We start from the raw sequence: 22,432 nt of genomic DNA on the forward strand, positions 1-22,432 counted from the left end.
GCTGCGAGGCCGCGCCACGCTCCCTCACGCTTCTGTTTGCATTCTGCTTTAAACCCGCGTTGGCCTATTTAACAGATTAAGGAAGCAGGAAATTGTGTTCCGCGTAATTGACACAAATCCAAACATTTCCAGCCCACCGGAGCAATAAAAATGTAGAATTAAAAAAATGTAACAGTTCTGCCTCACAACTCGGAGAGTTTTAACGTTAACACAGATTTCCATTTAGGTACAAATTGCTTCCAGAGGCAATATTATTATATCAGTTAGAAAGGCAAGAGCAGACCACAGCCTTTGCGTTGCTAAGGTTGCTTTTGGTGAAGGTTTCCGCGCGGTCCCAGAGGAACGCTTTGCAGCTGCTGATCGGGAAGTGTTTTCACTGTGCAGTTCCCCTCTCTTGCGCGTGCTGCAGTGGTGGCCACCCTAGCACCCAACAGGCAGCAAGTGGGCCCTCGCTGTGCACGCTGCAGTTTGTCAAATTTTCACTCATGTGCGCAATAGCGCAACGTAATTGAAATATGGAGTCCTTTCTAGAATAAGAAATTATTCTTCATTGACAAATGCCCCTTGACACTATCACGTGCTTCAGAAAGACAATTCCGAGTAGACGCGCGCCTGTATGCGCAGAGCAGGGAGATATATATCATCAAGCCATTCAGGGAACACTTTCCTGCCATTCCTTAAAAAACAAAGCATACACGAGCAATATATTAAACAGGCATTGAGTAAATAGCTTCCCTGGGATGCAGATACGCTGGCAATTAAAAATGTTCAGTCAGTGAAGTGTTAGATGGTGTTTGGTGCCCTTTGATGCACTTTCATAACCTAACAATTGTTTTACTGTCTTCTTAGGGGATAAAGAGAGAAGACCATGAACCTCAAGGTGATCCGTTTGTCTCACCTGGCCTTTTCTCCTTAGATTCTGCATCAAGCTGTCTTGGTCCAGACCAACAATACCACAGCAAAATATTTACTCCTCTGCCTCGGGATGAGGGATTTGTCCCTGTTGGTAATTTCAGATCCAATCTTCTCTTGGTGCCAGATCCATCTCCTTTTTAGGTCTCGTCCTTTTATTGCCTTTCCTGATGATATATATTTCAATGTAACTCCGTCTTTCTTGTTCTCGCTCTCTCTTTCTGTTTGACTGTCGCTGTCTCATCCAGTATCTATCTCCCTCTCCCTTGCTCTGTCTCTCTCTTTCGTTGACTGTCTCTGTAGCTGTCTGACTATAGCTCTCCGCATGCCTCGTCACTCTTCTGTTACTCCTTCTGATGCTCTCTTGATCTGTGAGTCTGTGTGTATGTTTTGTGTGTGTGTGTTCTTGCAGTATTTCAAGGCGCCTGCCTTTCTGTCTTTCTTTAGATGTATTTCTGTCTCTGTCTCTCTTGCTCTTTTTCATTCTCTATCTTCCAAAATCTCTTTCTCCCTCTTTCTATGTCTCTGACTTTGTTACTTCCTGGCTGGTCTCTGGCATATTTCATCTTCAACTGTTGATTTGTTTGCATATTTCGGGTCAATAGAGCTTCGATTCTGTGATGGGCGCTATATAAATGACAGTGCCCACCCCCTTACTCAAAGTTTATTTATTTACATTTGCTCTGTCTCTTGTTAACTCTCATTGCGCACTCACGACCTACTTCTCGTTCGCAGTGTCTCTTTTCCCCTCTGCCATTTCTCACTTACACTCTTTCTTATCTCTGTCATTGTTTCCTGGTCTTCCTCTATTGCTTTATTCCAAAGGATATGTCTCTATGCCCTTCCCTTCTTCGCTCTCTGACTTTCCCTTTTTACAGGTCTGTACCTACCTTCGTTCCCTGTTTGTCTGAGTCTCTTCCTATCGTGACCCCTTCCCCTGTGTCACCCTTTCACCTATATTTGTCATTCTTTAACCTTGCCGCCTCGTTTTGATCTCATCTTCTCACTCCATTCGTCTCTACTTCTTTTTTCTATGTTGGATTCACCTGTTACCTCTATATCAGTGGCACTCTCTTAGTCTCTTTTCTTTTTCTGTACCTCTGTCGCTGTACTTTCTTTGTCTCTCTCAGTTCTTCCCACCCTCTTCCACCTCACGGATATATGGTGCTCTATCTCGGCGACGCTTTCTTTTTCTCTTCCGTTCTGCTTTCTCTGTCTGTCTCGTTCTCCCCCCTCACTTCTTCTTTACCTCTGACTATCTGTCTCTTTCTCACTCCACGTAACTCTGCGAGAATCTCCTTTCTCTACATCTCTCCCTTTGCCTCTCTTTCTGTGTGGCTGACAATCACACTTGCTCTCTCACAGTCCCGTACGTGCCTTTCTGTGTCCCCCTCGCCGTCTCTTCTCTGACCTGCTCTCCCTTCTCCATCGGTTGATCTTTTTTGCTCCTCTAGGAATGTGGCCATTCTTGTTTATTATAACTTTTCAATTTGCTGCACAGCAGCCACCCTGCCCCACTACATAGCTTAAAAACAAAGGCCAAGCCAAAAACTCTGGCTAAACACTTATAAGGTCCCAAAGGCGAGACCTATTGGCTATGCCAATGCTTGTTTCCTTTAGGGATTGTTATTCTATCAATTCAACATGGCTGAAGAGGACGATTCTCCGCAGTTTAAAGATAATTTGAAGTCTTTTATCAACGATTCTGGCTTAACAGCTGTTTCTGTTTCGATTTTGAACATTTCAAAGAATTTGGAATCTTCCTTGCTCAGGATGTTTGCTTCTTGTGGAGGGTCTTCTGTTAAAAGTAAAAAACGCCCTGCCCCTCCTGACTCCTTTAAGGGTATTTTATTAGAGTTGGTCCTCCCACCCGAGAGGTGTCTAAATCGGGTGCTCCCTCTTTCCCTATAGTTATTTCGCATTTAAGGGATACTGATGATGATGTTGATATATTAGATGACTCAGATGTTTTGGATGGAATAAATGACCTTTCTATTCACGGGCCTCAGGAGAAAAGGCGTAAAATTCCTCCTGATGATGGTGGTGCGTCTCACCCTGAGTCTTATGATTTAGTGGCCTTATTAGGTGAACCTATGTTTAATCCTTCTCTTATTCACCACCCTAACAACTCTACTGAATGGTTCCCTTCTGACCATGTGGCTGAATATATTTCTTTTTATTTCCTTAATTCCATTCATGAGTCCACGAGAAATAAACTTAAATCAGAGTGTCCCCGTCCTTCCCTTCCTAATAATGTGACTAATACTCCTGTTATTGATCCTAATATGCTGATTTTTTTTACCAAGTTTGGCAAAGAACCCAAGAAAGAAGTGGATAGAGCCTGGTCTAATTTCCAGGATAGATTGTTGGACTTGGTTGGTCCTCTAACCAGAATTTTCGATCTGACTGAAGAAGCCAAAATGGAAGGTACTACGGTGGACCCAGATACCCTTTCTAATTGGGCCCAACGGTCTATTTGTATTTTGGGGAAAGCTAATGCTCATATTTTGTTGGAATGAAGGACAAGCCTTCTACTTAAGATTGATCCCAAATTAGTTTCTTTGGCTTCCAAGGAAGAGATTTCTTCCGCTAAAGTTCTTCTTTTTGGCGACTCCTTTATTAAAGAATTGGCTAAATATGTCTCCACTTTTGCCACTATTGATAAAGCCCAAACTTCTCTTAAAAGATTTTTACCCCTCAGATTTTTACCAGGGCCGGCAAATGTCGGAGTCGCTTTGCTGGCTGCTCCTTCAACAGAGGCTCCTTCAATCAGGAGGGTCAATCCAACTCCTATTCTGGATACAAACCCCAGTTCTATCCTCGACGTTCCAGAAGCGTCCGGTCCAGAGGATAAAGGAATAAAGGAGAAAAGTACTCCGGTAAGTGTTTCCAATTCTGGTCCTCCTTTGGTTGGGGGCAGATTGGCTTTGTTTCTAGAGTCTTTGATTTCTCTTTCCACAGATCCCTGGCTCATCCAGTCGGTTCAAGGTTATCTCATAGAGTTCTATCATACTGCAGTTAAACATTACCTACCCCTTCCCCTTCAATTTTTCCTAGATCAGAACAATATAATTTGCAACGAAATTGCATCCGTCCTTTCCAACAGGCAATTCAACAAGGACACTTTGATCCTTCAGGTTTTTTCAGCAACGTTTTTCAAGTTCAGAAAAAGAACAGAAAGTTTTCGTTTGGTCCTAAATCTAAAGGATTTCAACAGTTTTGTAGTTTATCAGCATTTCAAAATGGAAACCATCTTACATCTCAGAGACATTCTTATCCAGGGCGATTTGCTGGTCAAACTCGATCTTCAGGACGCTTACCTATCGTTTCTTTAGTTTCAATGGAAAGATATTGTTTATCATTACAAGGTGCTTTCGTTCGGACTGTCTTCAGCCCCTTGGTGTTTCACCAAGATCTTATGTCCAGTGGTGGCTTTTCTAAGAGTTCAAGGAATTTGTCTCATTATATACATCGACAATATTCTTATCATGGCCCAAGAGAGAGCCCTTCTACTATCTCATCTTCATCTATGTCAGAATCTCTTATTTCGACTAGGTTTTCTCGTGAATCTTCAGAAATCTGTCTTGGTGCCTTCACAACAGTTGGAGTTTCTTGGTTTCCTCATAGATACCTCCTGTTCCATCCTCCAACTTCCATCTCACAAAGTTTCTCTTATAAAGAAGGAGATTTGTCATTCTCTCTCGTGTTTCTGTTTTTTTCTCTCAGGTCTTTGGCTCAGTTAGTATGCCTTCTGTCATCTTCACAGGGTCCTTGCCTACTCAGATCCCATTGCTCTCGACCAGGGGTCCAAGGAGGAACTTTTGTGGTGGCTTCAACATCTAGACACCTGGAATGGAAGAACTATCTTCTCTGCCGCCCCAGATCTAGTATTGGAATCCGATGCAAGTAGGACAGGTTGGAGCGCAAGATGTGGCGAGTTCTCGACTGGAGGCGTATGGTCTTAGAAGGAGTCCTTCTTGCACATCAACAGTTTAGAGATGCTTGCAGGTTCCTTTGCCATCCAGTCTTTCACCAAAAACAGAGTAAGTTGTACCATTCTTCTTCGCATGGTCAGATATATCAATCATCTAGGACAGTGGTTCCCAAACTTTTAACTCCCGAGGACCCCCATTGAGTCACGACTGGAAGCCGGGGACCCCCAAGCAATTTGTAGGATTTAAATTTCAAACATTAAAACAGTAATTCGGAAAAAATGAACACATAGGTGCACACAAAACAAATACTCAAATTACTAATGATTTTAGGGGCATATTTACAAGCCCCTATCATCATAGGAACATCACTTTTTGAGACGTTTCTGATAGGGGCTTTGCCTTATTTATAACGTGGCTTAACAGTTCCTTATAAATAAGTCCCCCTTTCACACAATGCGTAGCGTGAAAGGGGTGGGAAGTGGGTGTTGCGGTGGGCGTTTCCCCTGCAACTTCTATTGATTTTGATGCTGCCCCCTATTTACAAGAGCAGCGTAAATGGGAAGCAGCGCCAAAATTAAGTCCTCGCTTCATTTCTCCTCGTTTTTGCAAAACGCCTTGGATTGTTTATGTTCAGGAAGGCGACCCGTCCTGCACATCAACAATCTTTTAAAAAAATGACATTTTGTAACTTCCATGTGCGATGCATTAAGCAGCACACATCGAAGTGACAAAATGACCTTTGAAGATTGTTAATGTGCACGATGGGGGACCTTCCTGTACATAAACAATCTTCCCCCGTTAAGTGTAGCTCCAGCGCAGGGGAAATGCAGGGCTTCACCATATTCTTGTAAATATGGTGCAGCCCTGCGTTTCTGAAGTAGTGGAGTGTGTTGTTAAGCCAAGGAGGCTGGTCTGGAGAAGCACAAACTCATGGAGTGCTGGTCTAGAGAAGCACAAACTCAGGATCCAGAACATAACACAGTGGTTAGCATTGACTTTAACAATAAAAATGTATTTCCACCCAACTAAACCTTTTTAGAAGCATCAGGATACTGAAAGACTGCGAAAAAACATAAGTCACTAACTTGTACCTTGCAGTTTGCAAGCAGCTGTTTGATGACAGTTTTTTAAACACTGTGCTAGATTTCATGATTGTCACTTATGAACAGCACTGTAACAAAAGAATCTCTCTGACAAAAGCAGTAACCCACTGACCTATGCATATCAAATACTGTTTTTTAAAATGCATGGTACACTTTCTTTGCAGTAGGCATATTAACCCTCTGTGCTACATTAGTTCAGTCACAGCTGCCACTAGACACAACTCTCATGTCTCTCCAGCAGGGAAATTAATCACTGTCGTTATCTTGACACTTTTATTCTTCTTTGAAAACTGCTAATTAAATAAGATACTTTGCAGTGCTTTTAAAACTGCTGCCTGCGGACCCCCTGGGAATGTGTCAGGGACCCCTGGGGGTCCGCGGACCACAGTTTGGGAAACACTGATCTAGGAGGTACAAGGTCAAAGGTTCTAGTGGATTTAGCCTGACATCTTTGGGATTAATGCCTAAAACACAATCTTTCTGTTTGAGCAGTTCACCTTCCAGGGAAGTTGAATGTTGTAGCACACTGGCATTCCAGATATCTTCAAGACTCCAGCGATTGGAGTTTGCACCCTTCATCTTCGGGAAAATGTCAATAGATCTTTTTGCTTCTCGGCTGAATCCCCAACTTTCTTCCTTTTTCAGTTGGAGACCGGATCCTCAAGCCCTCAAAACGGATGCCTTTCTCCAACATTGGCCTCAGAATCTTCTGTATGCTTTTCCTCCTTTTCTTCTCATAGCTCGAGTTCTCGCGAGAGGACGCAGGCAACTTTCTTCCCTTGTTTTGGTAACTCCCTTTTGGCAGGCCCAACCGTGGTCTCCCTCTCTGTTGGAAAAGTCCTCTGACTTTTTGGTTTTGATTCCTCCTTTCCCGGATCTTGTACTCAACACATTGGGACATCAGCACAGCATATTCCTAGAAGAATCCCTGATATTGATTGCTTGGAGGATTTCGGCTCATCCTGGAGAACCCCACGAATTTCGGAAGAAGCTACCCAATTCATAAGACAGTCATGGGCCCCTGGTACCTCTAGGGTCTATAAGTCCGCCTGGCTCGCCTGGTGTAGCTGGTGTTTGGACAGGAATTCAGATCCCATTTCAGCCAATGTCATCTTAGTGGTACATTTTTTAGCTAGCTTAGCTTCTCAAGCCAAAGCTTATCGGTCCATCAATACATATAGATCTGCTATTTCTGCTGAACATCTACGTGTCAATGGAAGACCCATTGGTGAACATCCCTTGGTTTGTTGCCTATTAAAGGGAGTACGACACGTTAAACCACCTCTTCCTAAATACATTTGTATGTAGGATGTTAATTTGGTGCTTATATTGTTTATTGATTGGCCAGATAATGTTTTTCTTTCTCTCAAGCCGCTTTCTGCTAAACTTACTATGCTTTTATGTATTATTTCTTTGAAATGTGTTTCTGATGTGAGAGGATTAGAAGTAACCTCTTTTCACCTCTCTTCTCTTGTCTCTTTCCAAGTTCATAGATGCACTGAAACGAATCTATCCTCTATTTTCTATCCCTTTTTTCCTTCTCAACGTAAAATGTGTGTGGGTAATTGTTTGAAGACTTATGTTTCACGAACTGCTGATTTGAGACTCCCTTCGTCCCCTTAGTTACTTATTTCTTTTGAAAGACCTCAAAACCCTGTTTCCTCCCCTTCTTTAGCTCATTGGGTAAAATGGATTATGTCTCTCGCTGGTATTGACATTTCCTCCTTTGATGACCATGCTGCCAGAGGAGCTATGGCTTCTCAGGCTTTTTGGGCTGGTGCTTCTTTACACAATATGCTCCAATCTGCAGATTGGTCAAAGGTGAGTAGATTCAGAACTTTTTACTGTAAACCAATTGTTCATGTTTCAGATTCTGTGATTGCAATGCTTTGAACTTGCATAGTAGGAGCCTCTGTGTCTTGTAATACAATTAAGATTTTCATAGCCTTGGTTTCAGAAAGGCTAGATTTTATTAAAGACACAGAGGCAAGTATTATCCCACCTCTTTTTTCTAACCCTCCCTTTATTTTGCAGTGCCGGCTACTTCTACCAGCACTTCCTCTTAAACTGGATGGGCCTTCACCTGATTCAAAGAACTGCTCTTCTATCCTTGGATTTCTTCAACTGTGTTTTGGACATTTTTTTCAGATCTTTTTGATCTGTTTGTTGGACATTATTGTTATGTTCTTTATTCGTTTATCAGTTTTTCTTTGTTTTTGACTTATCTGTTTAACTTCCCACCTCAAGGAAAGAGAACTTGTTGTTCGCAGTCAACATAATTATTGGTGCACTCAACATTTTATTGGTGGATGTATTGTGATGTCATACTGTATTTCTTTACATTGTTTTTTATGGGAAACGTACTTCTTGCTTGGCTGCTGTGAAAATAAAGCAAGAAGAAACTGCATCATACTCGCCTCTGTGTCTTTAATAAATCTAGCCTTTCTGACACCGAGGCTAGGAAAATCTCAATTTATGCCAAAAGTGTGGCACATCTGACTGTCATCTTGAGGTAATCCAAGTGGAAAACTAGAATGCATTTTCTACTGAGGATACTGCAGTAAATGAGGAAATTTGGGAGCTTCATAACAAATTAGTCTCCCAAAATGGACATCAGAGAAAAAAGAGCCCAAATGTAGTGCAAATATTACCAAAATGTAGCCCAAGAATAGCCAAATGACAGAATTTCTTTGTTTTCTTACAGTTTTATATGGTGCAGACTTGACCCGAAGGTAAAGGAGTGCTTTACATGAGCATCAATTACATTACACAAGGGCACATTCCTTTTGGGATATAGGCATGGGCAGATTACGTGATTAGCACGGAATCACAGGATAATCGAGCTGACACCGAAACTCGAACCTGGTTCTCCAGTTGCAAAGTCTGCAGCTCTGGCTGTAACACCACATTCTCTCTCCTAAGTGTAACATATAATCAAGTGATCAACTGGATAACAAAACATTAAGATAGCAAATAATTTAAAAGTGCTTTGTTACTATTAGGGAACTCAGAAAATATGCCCTCAGTTTAGTTTCTTAGAGCACCAACCATAATTTCTATGGGAACAAGATCCTCTCATTTTTCTGAGTTCTAAAGGAAATGCTTTAGGTATTACAGTGTTGATTACATAAAGATGATGTCAGGCGTGCCACACTTTTGAAATAAATATAGAGTATTAGCAATCTAGTTGTTCATTAGAATACTGTGGGGCAACAGATGTCGGTGGCACAGACTTGGATAATTGAGGAGAGGGAGGAGGGTGCAGGGACAGCAAGTTGACCACACTGGGCAATCGGGAGGGGCAGTGGTAGCACAACGGACCATGGAGTGCATGGGAAAGGGGGGCATGGGCAACAAATCAACCATGCAGGACGGTCAAGAGAGGCTGTGGCAATATAAAAGACCATTGAGGGCAGAGGGAAGAGGCTGTAGCAGTACAATCATATATGCCAACAGACCCAATTCAGGCAGGAGACTCCCGATGTTTTTAAGCCCAAAAGAGATTTATTTGATCTGTCTCCTGACTAAAATCTCCTCTTTTTCAATGTAAGTGAATGGCGCAAATCAATTCTCCAAGTATTTTTTTTCAAAAACTCCCTCTTGCCAACTTCAAATTGTTGGTAAGTATGGCAAATTAGGGCAGAAGGAATGGGATAGGGTCATGGACTTGGATAACAAAGGTCAGGGGGGAGATGGGAAGGAGCACCAAACTGACCTTGCAGGGCAGGCGTCAGGTGTTGGAGCATCACAATACACCACACAGGGCAACCAGGACGGCAGTGTAGCATAACAGACAACGGAATGCAATATGGAAGGAACAGGGCCATGTTCATGGACAACAGCGAGCAGAAGGGAAAGAGGCAAGGGCAGAAAGCTGACCATACAGGATTGACAGAGGGACTGTTGCAGCATAACAGGCCGTGAGGAGCAGGAGGGAGGGAGGGGGCAGGGGCACTCCAACCGACCAAACAAGGCAGGGGGGAGGTGATAGGGATCTGCACATAGAAAAGATAGGCAGAGAGCAAGGGGGCATGGCTGGAGCAGCAAGCTGACATGGTGGGCAACAATGAGACTATAAATGCCATACACACAGACACAGAGGGAATGTGGGAGGGACTTAGAGGCAGCAAGCTACCACAAACAGCAGGTGGGAGGGGCTGTGGCAGCACAGAAGGCCATGCATGGCAAGCAAGAGGGTTAGTGGCAGCACACTGGCCATGGTGGGCAAGAGGGAGGGGGCAGGGCCATGCACAAAGGACCATGGAGGACAGAAGGGACGGGTAGGGGCTTCACAACATACGGCATGGAGGAGATGTATGGGGCAGAAAGCTAACTGTTCATGGCAGTGGCAGAACAACAGCTTCACAGGGCTATAATGAAAGAGCCGGGAAAGGGACTTGGACAATGTATGGAAAGGAGGAGGGGGCAGGCGCAGCAATCTCTTGGGTGGGGGCAGCACAATGCCAGGCTAGGCACTGTGTTCAACTCTTCCCCCCACCTTGCATTGCAATGAGCATTTTGCTTAATATTAAAAAAAAAAGGTTCACAGAAAAAACAAAGGTTACAGGTACGTTATAGTTAGGAATTAGAATTTTACAAAACCTTGTAAATTTACTCAAAACCATAGGTTATGGGATGTTACAGTTAAGTTCAGATTTTATAAGCACGAAACCATAGAAATTCAGCTGTTATAGTTAGAGTTTCAGGATTCCTGCCACAGCTCACCTGTCTTGACTATCACAATAATAGCTAGCTGCTGCTTGTGCTCCCCGGTTTGTTTGAAAAGGCTTAATAGCTTTTACAAATGTTTTACATGCATATGCAAGGTCAGGTTTCAGGCACCACAGAAACATCTAGAAAATCCACCAGAATAAGCATCAAGCAACTGGCATTGATGACCGCAATATGAACCTTATGGAAGACAGTCCTCAACAAAGTAATCCCCTGTACCTTTTCCATTGCTATAAGAAAGTAGAATGCGACCTTTGTCAATATTCTAGAACACCTTCTAGAAGACAGCCTGTTAGAAACGGGGTCTCTAGTTGGCAGGGGTATGTACCCTAGACCAAGTAGGAACCTCCCCTGCCTGGGGACCCTAGCTGGACTGTAAGGCGCTGTGAGCTAGAAGCACTAGGACCCGGTAATCACCACCGAGGCCCGTGACCCCTGAGGCACTGTAAAGCGCTATGAGCTGGAAGCGCTGAAGGCCTGAGAGAACCGGCGCTGGCCCTAGAGGAGCACGTCACTGGAAGCAGCCCCACAGCGCTATTGGCCAACGGAATCCAAACCGCCCCCACGATCACCGCCGCTGCCCGGGACCTGAATGCGCCACGAAGCGCTGAGGCAGTGAAGCGTGAAGGGCCCAGAATGACTGCCACCGCCCGGGAGCCAAGGGAAGCCCAGTGAAGATTCCCCCCGTGACGTAAGGCTCACACCGCACTGGGCTTGGACGCCGGTGCGAGGGTTGCCCCAGCAAAGGGAGTGTCTTCAAGAGAGCCACGCTTGGATGTGGTCTTCCCGTCAGTGGGGGAAGCTTCGCCGGACACCTGGAAGCTGCTCCGACTCTCCCCCAGTGGCACCAGCAAGAGCGAGAGAGGCTCCGGCCAGAGGACTGCTCCGAAGCAAACCACAGCATGAGATCGGCCTCCCCGGGTAACAGGCGCCCCACACTGCAGTTCGTTGTGTTGCCTAGGCGGGGAGGAGGGGGGCCGTGGGACAGCTGATCATACGGCCAAAAGCCGGATGTGAGAGGGACTAATTTTAAGGTGCTTGCCTAACTCTTTGCAACCACATTCTTGCTATGAGCACGGTGGGGAAACATTCATGCTGGAAGTTTAACCCCTTGCGATACCGGGGCTTATCAACTAATTTTGGTGGCCTGAGAGTATTCAGAGGCACATTAGTTCTGCCTGACCCCGCGCTAGGAATCCTTATCTGGGGACCAGAAGGAACACAGTCCCTGCCCAGTTTCTTGTCCTCATAAGCCCAGGAACTGAACTAAGGCCCATACAGTGCAGACCGAACATGCAAGGTTACTTCAGAACCCTGACAGCAGATTTTGCGAATAAGATATATGTGGAATTTCTACTGATTTGCTCCCGCCTAAAATATAGATAAAGATTTTATATTTTTATAAACGACTGGTGTAGTGTCCATTTGTGGTGTTTCACTGTGTTATGGTGGGTGAGTGTTACACAATTACTTTGCACATTGCCTCCTGAGTTTAGCCTACCTGCTCTGCGCCAAGCTACCAGAGGGTGGTCTAGGTTATTTTGAGCCTCACCCTGTCAGAACCGGTGATCCGTACTTGGTCTAGGGTACATACCCCTGCCAACTAGAGACCCCGATTCTAACACAGCCTCGTCAAATTAATAATCTGCACCTGTTCCTTCTTACAAACAATTAGATTGTAACCTTAATGAACATTCTAAAGCAGTCTTATTTAATGACCGTCCATAGTCCTCCCCTTTGTTTAGCCTCTTCGCCTGCCACTTACCTGTTTCCCGGCTTTGACCTCATTGCAAAGAACGTCCTGCATTAGTCTTGCACCTGGATGGAAAAAAGAACATGATGAAATGGACAGACTCATTAACAGACTTGATTTTACTATGCGCTGAGCTCAGTCGCAACATCGTGCTGCAAACAAACGTAACCTTTGTTTTTGTTCAACTTGTACTTACTGTTGGCAGAGCTCTGACAGAGAGGACTTGGGCGAAGCTAATCCCGTCCAAATCTGCTTGTGGGTTTAATGCTGAAAGCATGCTCACTACAGTTTTTAAAATTTTGATAAAGGAGCCCCTACGGACAATCTAAATTATACAACACACCAATAAAAATTAAAGGGTGGTTGAGATTTGAAAAGCTTTCATGAGATGATACCTTAAGAGATAGAGTTAATACTAGACTAAAGCCTTATTATTTGTTTGTTTACAGGTACCATATCTGCTGGTACCTTTAATCAGACTGGTGTGAATGCTTGTTACAGTATTGCTGTTGAGTAGATGAGCCACAGCATCGTTGACTCTACACGCTCTCTCCATCCCAACCCCCTTCCCCCTGGGATTTGCCTCTGGAGCAGTGTCTCCTCCTGTAAACCGAGGGCAAGTCTCAGGAGAATTCCGGAACTAGCGTCGCTGCCCCATTGGAATGATCTGGGATCTAGGTAGGTGGATTATGACATAGTTATTTCAAGTAACTATAACTCGTGCCCTAAGGTAACTATAACTCGAGCCCACGGGATGCACAGCTAATTTCCCCAGATATTACATCACTTATGACATCTTCTATGACAACATTGATAATGTCACTGTAACATTTGGAGTGAAATTATTGATGAGAAAATGGTGCATGGGGCGAGGGCGCGAGCTATAGTTACCTTATAGCACATGTTATAGTTACTTGAAATAACAGTAGCCTGAACCACTGAACGGAATTACAACAAATTTGGCAGAAAGGTAGATTTGTTATGCAGACCATGATTTCAGTTATTTGGTGTTAATCTGTTCAGTAGTTGTTTAGGAATTTAAGAGAATCAAGATAGTCATAACTGTAGCCGCAGCTAATTCAGAAATAATAACGAGTTCGTGCAGGGAAATGCAGAGCTCTAATTAGCTGCCAACACTTCAACCAAAACACTTACAAAATATGAAAAGAGGGCAGGGTATCAATACCCTGACCCCCTAAACATGGTCATGGAGTCCCAGAGGGACCCCTGCAGGGCAAAAAAGGCATTTGTGTTAAAAACACATTTTGCTGCGAAATTCGCGAAATGTGGCAAAAAAAGCAAAGAAACAAGTGATATTCATTAGAGATGAAGTTCCTGGGGACCAAGAACCCCTCCTGCTAGCACCAGTAAGTCCCACTCAGCAGGACTGCCGTGACCTAATTTGAGGCCCCTCCCTCTTTCTCAACCTCTCTGCAAATGGGCCTCCTAGCACACTACTTGTTACGGAATAAAGTCCCCTTGGCTGCTGGGGGTCGTTGGGGCCAAGCTCCCCTGTTGTTACCAACAGTAACTCCAACACAGCAGATTTGCTGAGACCTCATTGGAGGCCACGCCCCCTTTATTAACTACTCTGCAAACACACCTCCAGGCACACTACCGGTTGGGGGATGAAGTCCACTTGACTGCTGAGGGTCGTTGGGGTCGGTCCTACACACCGGTCAGTCCTACACAGCGGGATTTCTGAGACCTCACCAGAGGCCCCGCCACCTTTCTCAACCATTCTGCAAAAGGACCGACCTCCTGGTGCACTACTAGTTGAGGGGTGAAGTCTCCTTGGCTGCTGTGGGTTGTTGAGAGCCAATAACCCTTATTGTTGCCACCAGTAAGTCCCACACAGCAGGATTGCTGGGACCTCATTGGAGGCCCGCCCTCTTACTCATCCACTCTGCAAACGCACCCCCTGGCATTACTGGTTGGGGGATAAGTCCCCTTGGCACTTGCTAAGCTGAGTTTACCACCCACCCTTAAAATAAAGGTGAGGAATAATCAGAAAGAGGCAAAATAAATATGAGGAAAGAGCAGAAAGAGTCACAATGAAGGTGAGAAACGAGTAGCAAGAGGCAAAATAAAGGTGAGAAATGAGCAGAAAGAGGCTGAATAAAAGTCAGGAGTGAGCAGAAAGAGGCATAAAACTAGCAGAATGAGCACAAAGAAGCAACATAGAGGGTAGGAATGAGCAGAGAAGAGGCAAAAAACTAGATGAAAGTTAACAGAGGAGGCACAAAACTGAAGGCAGCAGGGGATAGCACACTGCGTACAAGCTAGACAGGAGGACCATCACGGGGAGCATTGAACGAGGACATGTTCCTGTGTGCCCTCATACTTTTTTACCACACACCCACTGACAGATCGACTCAGACACATATGTATCCACTCACTCATCCAGTCAGAGACTCATCCACATACAGACTTTCAAAAACACTCATATACCCACTCACAGACCCTGAGACTCACTTGGTGACTTACAGACACATTCAGACACTCATGCACCCACTGAAAGATCTATTCAGACACTCATGCATTCAGTCACAGACCCACGCAGACACTCAGGTGCCCACTCGCAGACCCACTCAGACTCTCAAGCACGACTCACAGATCCACACAGGCACTCCTACACCCACTTACACAGCCATGTACACACCCATACAGTAACAAACACCCACTCACAGACCCATACAGCCACTCACACACTCATTCACCTACCTATACAGCCAGTCACACACTCAGTCTCAAAGGTTACAGTTAGAAAATACAATTTAAAAAATCTTTGTAATTAACTGGAAAAAAACAAAGCATACAAGGACGCTATAGTTAGTAAATAGAAGTTAAAAAAAACCTTAGAAATTCACTGAAAAAAACAAAGGTTACAGACACTTTATATTAAGGCTTAGATTTCACTCATACAAAACAAGTGAAATTCAGAAGTTATAGTTACCTGAACTAACTATAACTTACACCCTTGCAATCCACTGCTTAAGACCTCACATATTACATCACTTATGACATGGACAGTGACATCACTGATGAGATCATCTACAGCAGAACAACTTACACATTCACTCACACCCCCATACAGCCTCTTATAAACCCACTCCCACCCACACAACCAATTACATTCCCATTCAGACCCATACAACTACTGACACAGACTCACCCATACAGTCACTCACAGACTCATACAGCCACTCTCACACCCACAAAAACACTCTCACACTCACTCACACAGCCATACAACCACTTACACCCATTCACATACCCACTGACACAACCACTCACCCATTAAGCCACTCACACAGCCACTCATGCACCCATACTGATACTAGCAGAGCTACTCACTCACCTGTACAGCCACTCCTACATCCGTTCATTCATCCACTATACCATTTACATACCTATTCACACATCAATACTATCACTCACGTGCCCACTCACTCATCGATACAGCCACTCACACAAATACTTACTGTGCAAAGCAGCCACTCAAACACCCACTCACCCATACACCAAGTCAGAAAGCCACTCACTTACCGATTCATCCACTTACATGCCGTCACTCACCCATAGAGCCATTCACACAGCCACTCAGTCACCCATACAGCCGCTCACAAACACACTCACCCAACCATAGAGTCACTCACACAGCCACCACAGTCACTGATACAGCCACTTATTCAGTCATACAGTCACTCAGACACCCACTCCCACACTGATACCGACAGTCACAGTGCCACTCAGATGACATATATTAGCAACAGCATCACTCATTAGTTGTACAACTAGTATACTAATCTAACTTTTGTAGTAGGTTAGTATATAAGTTTAACACTCAAACTCTTCGAAAACAGTTACACTCACTGGATGATGTCATCAGTGATGTCATTTAAGTTGTCATCAATGATGTCATCAGTAATGTCGCTGACCATGAATTAATGAATGAGTACGTATTTGTATAGCGCATGGCTACCCGGAGGCATCCCAGCGCATCAAGACACCTAGTCACTCCTCAAAATTCAGGGAAAAAGGGAGGTTTTCAACAGCTTCCAGAAACTGAGGTAATTAGGTTCCCTCCGAATAGAGTCAAGGAGCTGATTCCACAATAATTTCGCAGCATGTAATGAGAATCTGCGGCCACCCATGCGTACTCTCTTGATCCTGGGGATGTTTAGAAGTTTCTTATGGTTGGATCTTAGAATCGGGGTGATCTGGTAGGGTTGAAACATAGGCTGGATCCGGGCTGGTCCATTGTCGGACATGGATTTGTGGACGGTACACATGGCCTTAAACCAAATCCTTTGCTGTACCGGTAGCCAATGTAGCTGGCGAAGAGCAGATTTGGCGGAACTTCACTTGGGAACATCCATCAGCATCCGGGCCGTACAGTTCTGCACAGTCTGCAGGATGTCGATGGTTCCCTGTGGTGCTCCCAGATAAACTGTGTTCGCGTAATCAAGGCGCGATAAAATTAGAGATTGTACCACAAGACGCTTGGCTTCAAAAGGCAGAAGACTCAGCATCTTCCTTAACAATCTAACCAGGCCGCAGCAGGTAGCCGCGACCTTACGGGCCTGTGCGAGGAAACTAAGCTTAGGGTCAATCCAGACTCCCAGACTTTTGATTTGCTTTTTAGGGGAGGGGGGCTGTCCCAAGCAACTAGGCCACCAAGGATCTAAATTGGAAGGGGCCTTGTGTTCTAACATCATGATTTCAGTTTTGGCGCCATTAAGTTTAAGAAAGGACGCGTCCATCCATTCTAGTACTTTAGTTAGGCAGGAGGTAAGTTTATTGTTGTCAGGAGAATCATGCCGGGAAAGGGAGACCACCAACTGGGTGTCATTGGCATAGGTGACCAGTTGGACCCCCCAGGGGAGTACCAACTCAGCCAAAGGTCTCATGTAGATGTTAAACATGGTGGGGCTTAAAGACGATCCCTGGGGGACGCCATACTACAAGGGGAACTGTTTTGAGATTGCCTCATTTTCGAACACAGCAAAAGTTCTGTCTGTGAGGAAGGATTTCAGCCACTTGAGGGCCGTTCCTGATACCCCCACATCGCTAAGTCTCTGAATCATGATGGAGTGGTTTACTGTGTCGAAAGCTGCGCTGAGGTCTAATAAAATAATGGCAGCGCAGCTTCCAGAATCCACGATTTGACCATGTCATGAGGGATGTAATATATGAGGCGATAAGCAGTGAATTGTGGGGGCGTAAGTTATAGTTAGCTGAGGTAACTATAACTGCCTAATTTCACTAGTTTGTAAGAGTGAAATCTGAGCCTATCTCTAACGTCCCTGTATATATATATATATATATATATATATATATATATATATATATATATATATATATATATATATATATATATATATGTGTGTATAGATAGATAGATCGATAGATAGATAGATAGATATGGATTTATAAATATAGACAGTCACTGAAAAAACAAAGGTTACAGAGATGTTATAGTTGGGAAACAGAATTAAAAAACCTTTGTAATGCACGACAATACCAAAGGTTACAGGAACGTTATAATTAAGTTCAGATTTTACACACACACAACCATAGGAATTCATCTCAACTAACTATAACTTGTGCCCTAAGTAAATTATAACGTGTGCCCTCACCATGCACTGTTAATTACCCCACATATAACATCAGTCGTGACATCTTCTATGACATCATTGTTAATATCACTGCAACAAATGCCCTGAAATTATTGATGAGAAAACTTTGCATGGTGGGGGTGCAAGTTATAGTTACCTTAGGGCACTATGTATGGTATTTAGTGCATGGTCCACCCTGTTTTTTTCTTTTAAAAGCACTGTAGCCCGCACTCGTTTTTTTTTTTTACTGTGGATCTCTTTTTGGAGCCCCACCATGCCTAGAGATGTATGTTCACTGAATTAACCAAATGTTTAAGTAACATTATACAGTGAAGTTTTAGTGTGGAGTGGCAGATACCCAGAGCAGAGAGGTGAGCCTTAACGTGGTCAGACAGATGTGGTGTGCCTGGGGCTAGAGGACACTCACTGCGGTGCTTAGAGCACTCCGCTGAGGAGAAGCAGTCCTTCATGGGCAGAGAATGTAAGTTCCCCTTGGGAGGACAATTATAAAGCTTTTGGATTTTCCTTTTTGAGGTTTGGTTGGGGGTGAGGTCCCGAATCCCCATTGGCTGGCCTTTAGCTATTTAGGACATGATTGGGCTGCAGTTCAGCCTGTGTAATGATATTTTAGGACCCAACAGAGTGTATGCTTCTATTGTGCCAGTATGTCTGGGAAAGGGTTGTATGATGAAACTACGCATGCCATTAACCATGCATGCCCTTACAACACGGTCTTAAAACACCTAAGTCTTTACAACGCATGTCTTTACCACGAACAATTGTACCTTTACCACTCATGCCTTTACAACTCAATTTTAAGTATTTCTTAGGTAAGTATGAAGCCTATATATATATTTGACTTGTGTAAAACCATAAAAGAGCACAATGATTAAAACCCTACAGTGTGTAATAAATATGACATCAGATAAAACCATAAAAAGTAGAATACATAGAAATATCAGTATTTAAAATGCTGATCATAAATAAATAACAGAGTGACACCTACTTTAAAATATCATTTTCCCACCATATCCTCAGTCTAACAGCAGCCAGTACAAACTAATGTAGCATCATGCAAATATGTTCAGATTGTAGTAACTGCAAGATAATGCAAAGCTGATCTGCACTTCCTAATGTTCAAAGACGTAAGCAATGGTATGAGAAATTGCTTCCCTTGTGTAGCATACAATTGACAAAAAAACAGAAAATGTAGCATGGGTTGATTAGATTAAAAGTCACATGGACATAAATCCAAGCCTTAGTCACAGTCTGTGTCCAGGGTATGAGACTAGAAGGTGCATAACGTTAAACCTAAATCTATGCAAATAAAAACACTGATAATGATGCAGTAAGATATTTAGATAGCGCTTCATATATTCAGCTGTTAATAATTGATGAGCAACCATACCCTTTTTGCTAAACTCTCGACTGTCCCTTCTCCGAGACTGCATGGCAAGAAACTCAGCTCTTAAAGTTTTTTTTAATAGCAGCAATATCCTATGGAATATAGAAGCACTCTGGTCTCCCATGTAGGGTAAATTGTTCCTTAATGGGATGTATGTCGTTACTACGCATGCTTTTACAACGCATGCCTTTACCACACAACTTTTACAACGCAAGTCGTTACAACGACTTGCGTTGGGGGGGGTGGCTGGATAGTGAATAGTTGAATTTACTATTCCAACTCCAGTCCCCGTGGATAGTAGGGAAGGTTTTGGATAGTACATTAAACCATTCCCTATCCTACAGCGCCCCCAGCGCAAGTCGTTGTAATGACCTGCGTTGTAAAAGTTGCGTGGTAAAGGTAGTGCGTGGTTAAAGTTGCGTTGCAAACGCTGTTCCCCTCCTCAGGGTACACAGTGAACATAATCTAACTGTATACAGTCAGTGATTATATATGGCTCAAATGGGTTTCCTGTTTGACTAAGAGTGCCACAATAATAATGGCACTAGCATTATATGATCCTCTAGGTACGAAAGACACCCCCCCAAATTCCTGCTCAGCAACTACAAACGGAAAAGCACCGGGCCTTATAGATATTGATCAATGCATCCAAGGGCTTTCAGGCTAGCTTCCCCGCAAACCTAAATATTGCTCCTATCATTTTTATTGAATTGGGAATTTCTGACCTTTTTTTCTTTTGCAGACTTATGTAGCGCAAACTCGACCCGAAGGTATTGGAACGCTTTACATGAGCACCGGTTATGTTACACAAGTACACATTCATTTATTTCTGGTAGGCACGGGGAGATGATTTGACTAGAGTCACAGGATGTGGACGCTATCCCGAGGTTCGAACCTTGGTTTCCCAGCTCCAAAGTCGGCAGTCTAGCCATCAGACCACTTCCTCTAATAACACCTAATACACTAAGGACGGGACACATAACATTTTAGCATCATTGATAAAGTGGGATTTCAGATTTCTCGGAGCACGCCCACAGATCATAGTGTGTGACTTGGCAGTGTTAGTCGAGGGGTCAAGATCACTCATAAGTGATAGAAACATATTCAACAGTTTTTGTAGACCCACTGCTGTTTCACGAAATTAGAACACAATTTCCACATATAGCAGTGCTGGGATTCTTCTAGACCTCACCCGTGGCACATCTGCCTGAACGTGACAATATTGCATCCATATCATTTATGTGCAGGCAAGACAGGAAAAGGGCAAGTACACAGATCCAAATTGAGTACATTCCCCAACGATCTCATAACTGACGCAACCCGTCACCTCTTGTGATTTGGCTAAGAAATGTACCAGTGGTGTCTCCAGCCCCATATTTAACATTTGCCCCAAAGCTGCCATCTGTTGACTCAGTTGAAAGCTGAACTCAGGTCCATAAATGTTAAGTGCAGATGACCCATGTTAGCCAATGTATATAAACTGATTATTAGATGCAAATTCAGGCACTGCTCAACAGTCCCGAGGCCTTTCCTGAAACCGTACTGGACTGCAGAGAAGATGCCTTTTTCTGCAACCCACATCTCCAACTGGTCCAAGAGGATTCTAACAAGTATTCTGGCTTTAGAATCAATTAAGAAAACTGATCAGGGGGAGGAGCCAAGATGGCGATCGGGATAGCAGCGTAGGCTCCCGGCTCCGTGAACCTCCACATCCCGCACAGATATCCTGCACGAGATCCTGAGCCTGCGCTACATGCCCGTGTTGGTGGTTGAGAGCGGCAACCGATCGTGTGATCCTGATGTTTCTGGCGGCGATACCGCCGGAGAAATGTTCATTTGAAGTTTGCGGCCTGTGCAACCCTGGAACCGGGACCTCGGGTGGACAACATGGCCGGGTACTAGTTCAATAACAGCGGCCATTGGTGACTGGGTGGAGTCGGACTACCGGAGCGGTGCGAATATTGGCCTGAATTTCGCTGTGGTCACTCCTACCACTGAGCGGAGCGGATCGAGTGAATGCCCGAGGTGGTAATTTTAAGATGCTTTTGTAATTGCCTGAGCCCTCGCCAGTAAGCTGCTCGGACGCTGCTTGTAACTCGTCCCGATTTTCGCGGACTACTCCCGGATTTTCGCTAGTACTGACCCAGGGTGAGGATGGCTGTTACCTGTGACCGCGCACTGGGCACATATTTTGCCCACCCCTGGAATCCTGTTTGCAGTAACATGGAACTTGATGCGCTTGTGCCTGAGTCCCGGTCCCAATCTAAGGTGGAACTACCCTACGGCCATCTTGATAGGTTGGAGTCTATTATCCTGTATACTGGGTCTCAGCAAGATTGGGAGTGTGTGGCTAAGAGGAGCGTAGCGGAGCGGGCGCAAGGAGCTACGCTGGGGTATGGTGACCTTCTCGAAGCCCTCGGTGCCCTTCATTCCACCCTGGAACACGGCCCCCGAGTGTTGGGGAGAAAGCTTGACGATATTGCGTCAGCGTCGGCACAGTTGAGATCGGCCTGTCCCCAGGTACAAAAGGATTTGCTTCACGTCACACAGGAGGAGAGTGTCGTGGCCGCCCCTGTGCATAGGGGGAAGCTGGAAATTTTGGACAATGTGGCAACGTGTGGTCGGCTGGCTGTATGTTTGGACTGTTCCGGAGGTTTTAGACTTGAGCAGAAGATGGTGACTTTGCCCCACGCACAGCCTCCGGCGACCCAGGCAATATTCCAGCAACGGTCGGCTGCTCTGGCTGTTTCCTCCTTCCTAGACCTTGTGTGCTCGGTATGGAACACATGTCCTGGGGCAGTACCGGGAAAGATGATCCTCCATGATGATGACTGTGTTGGTATTCAGCGACGTCCAAATTACATGTGTGTTTCGCCTTTTGGTCTTTTTTGGACGCTCCTCTTCCTCGTAACATCTGACATGGCAATGGCTCGATGGGTATGCATTTGTGGATTCGCAAAGAGAGGCCAAGG

At 44.5% G+C, this 22,432-nt stretch overlaps 1 pseudogene; it reads left to right on the plus strand.

Moving 5' to 3' along the window:
• Positions 1-2,556: 2,556 nt before the first annotated feature.
• Positions 2,557-8,016, plus strand: LOC147692660 (uncharacterized; annotated as a pseudogene).
• Positions 8,017-22,432: the final 14,416 nt, after the last annotated feature.

The sequence above is a fragment of the Lissotriton vulgaris genome, chromosome 9, assembly GCF_964263255.1.
Source record: "Lissotriton vulgaris chromosome 9, aLisVul1.2, whole genome shotgun sequence".
Classification (NCBI taxonomy): domain Eukaryota; kingdom Metazoa; phylum Chordata; class Amphibia; order Caudata; family Salamandridae; genus Lissotriton; species Lissotriton vulgaris.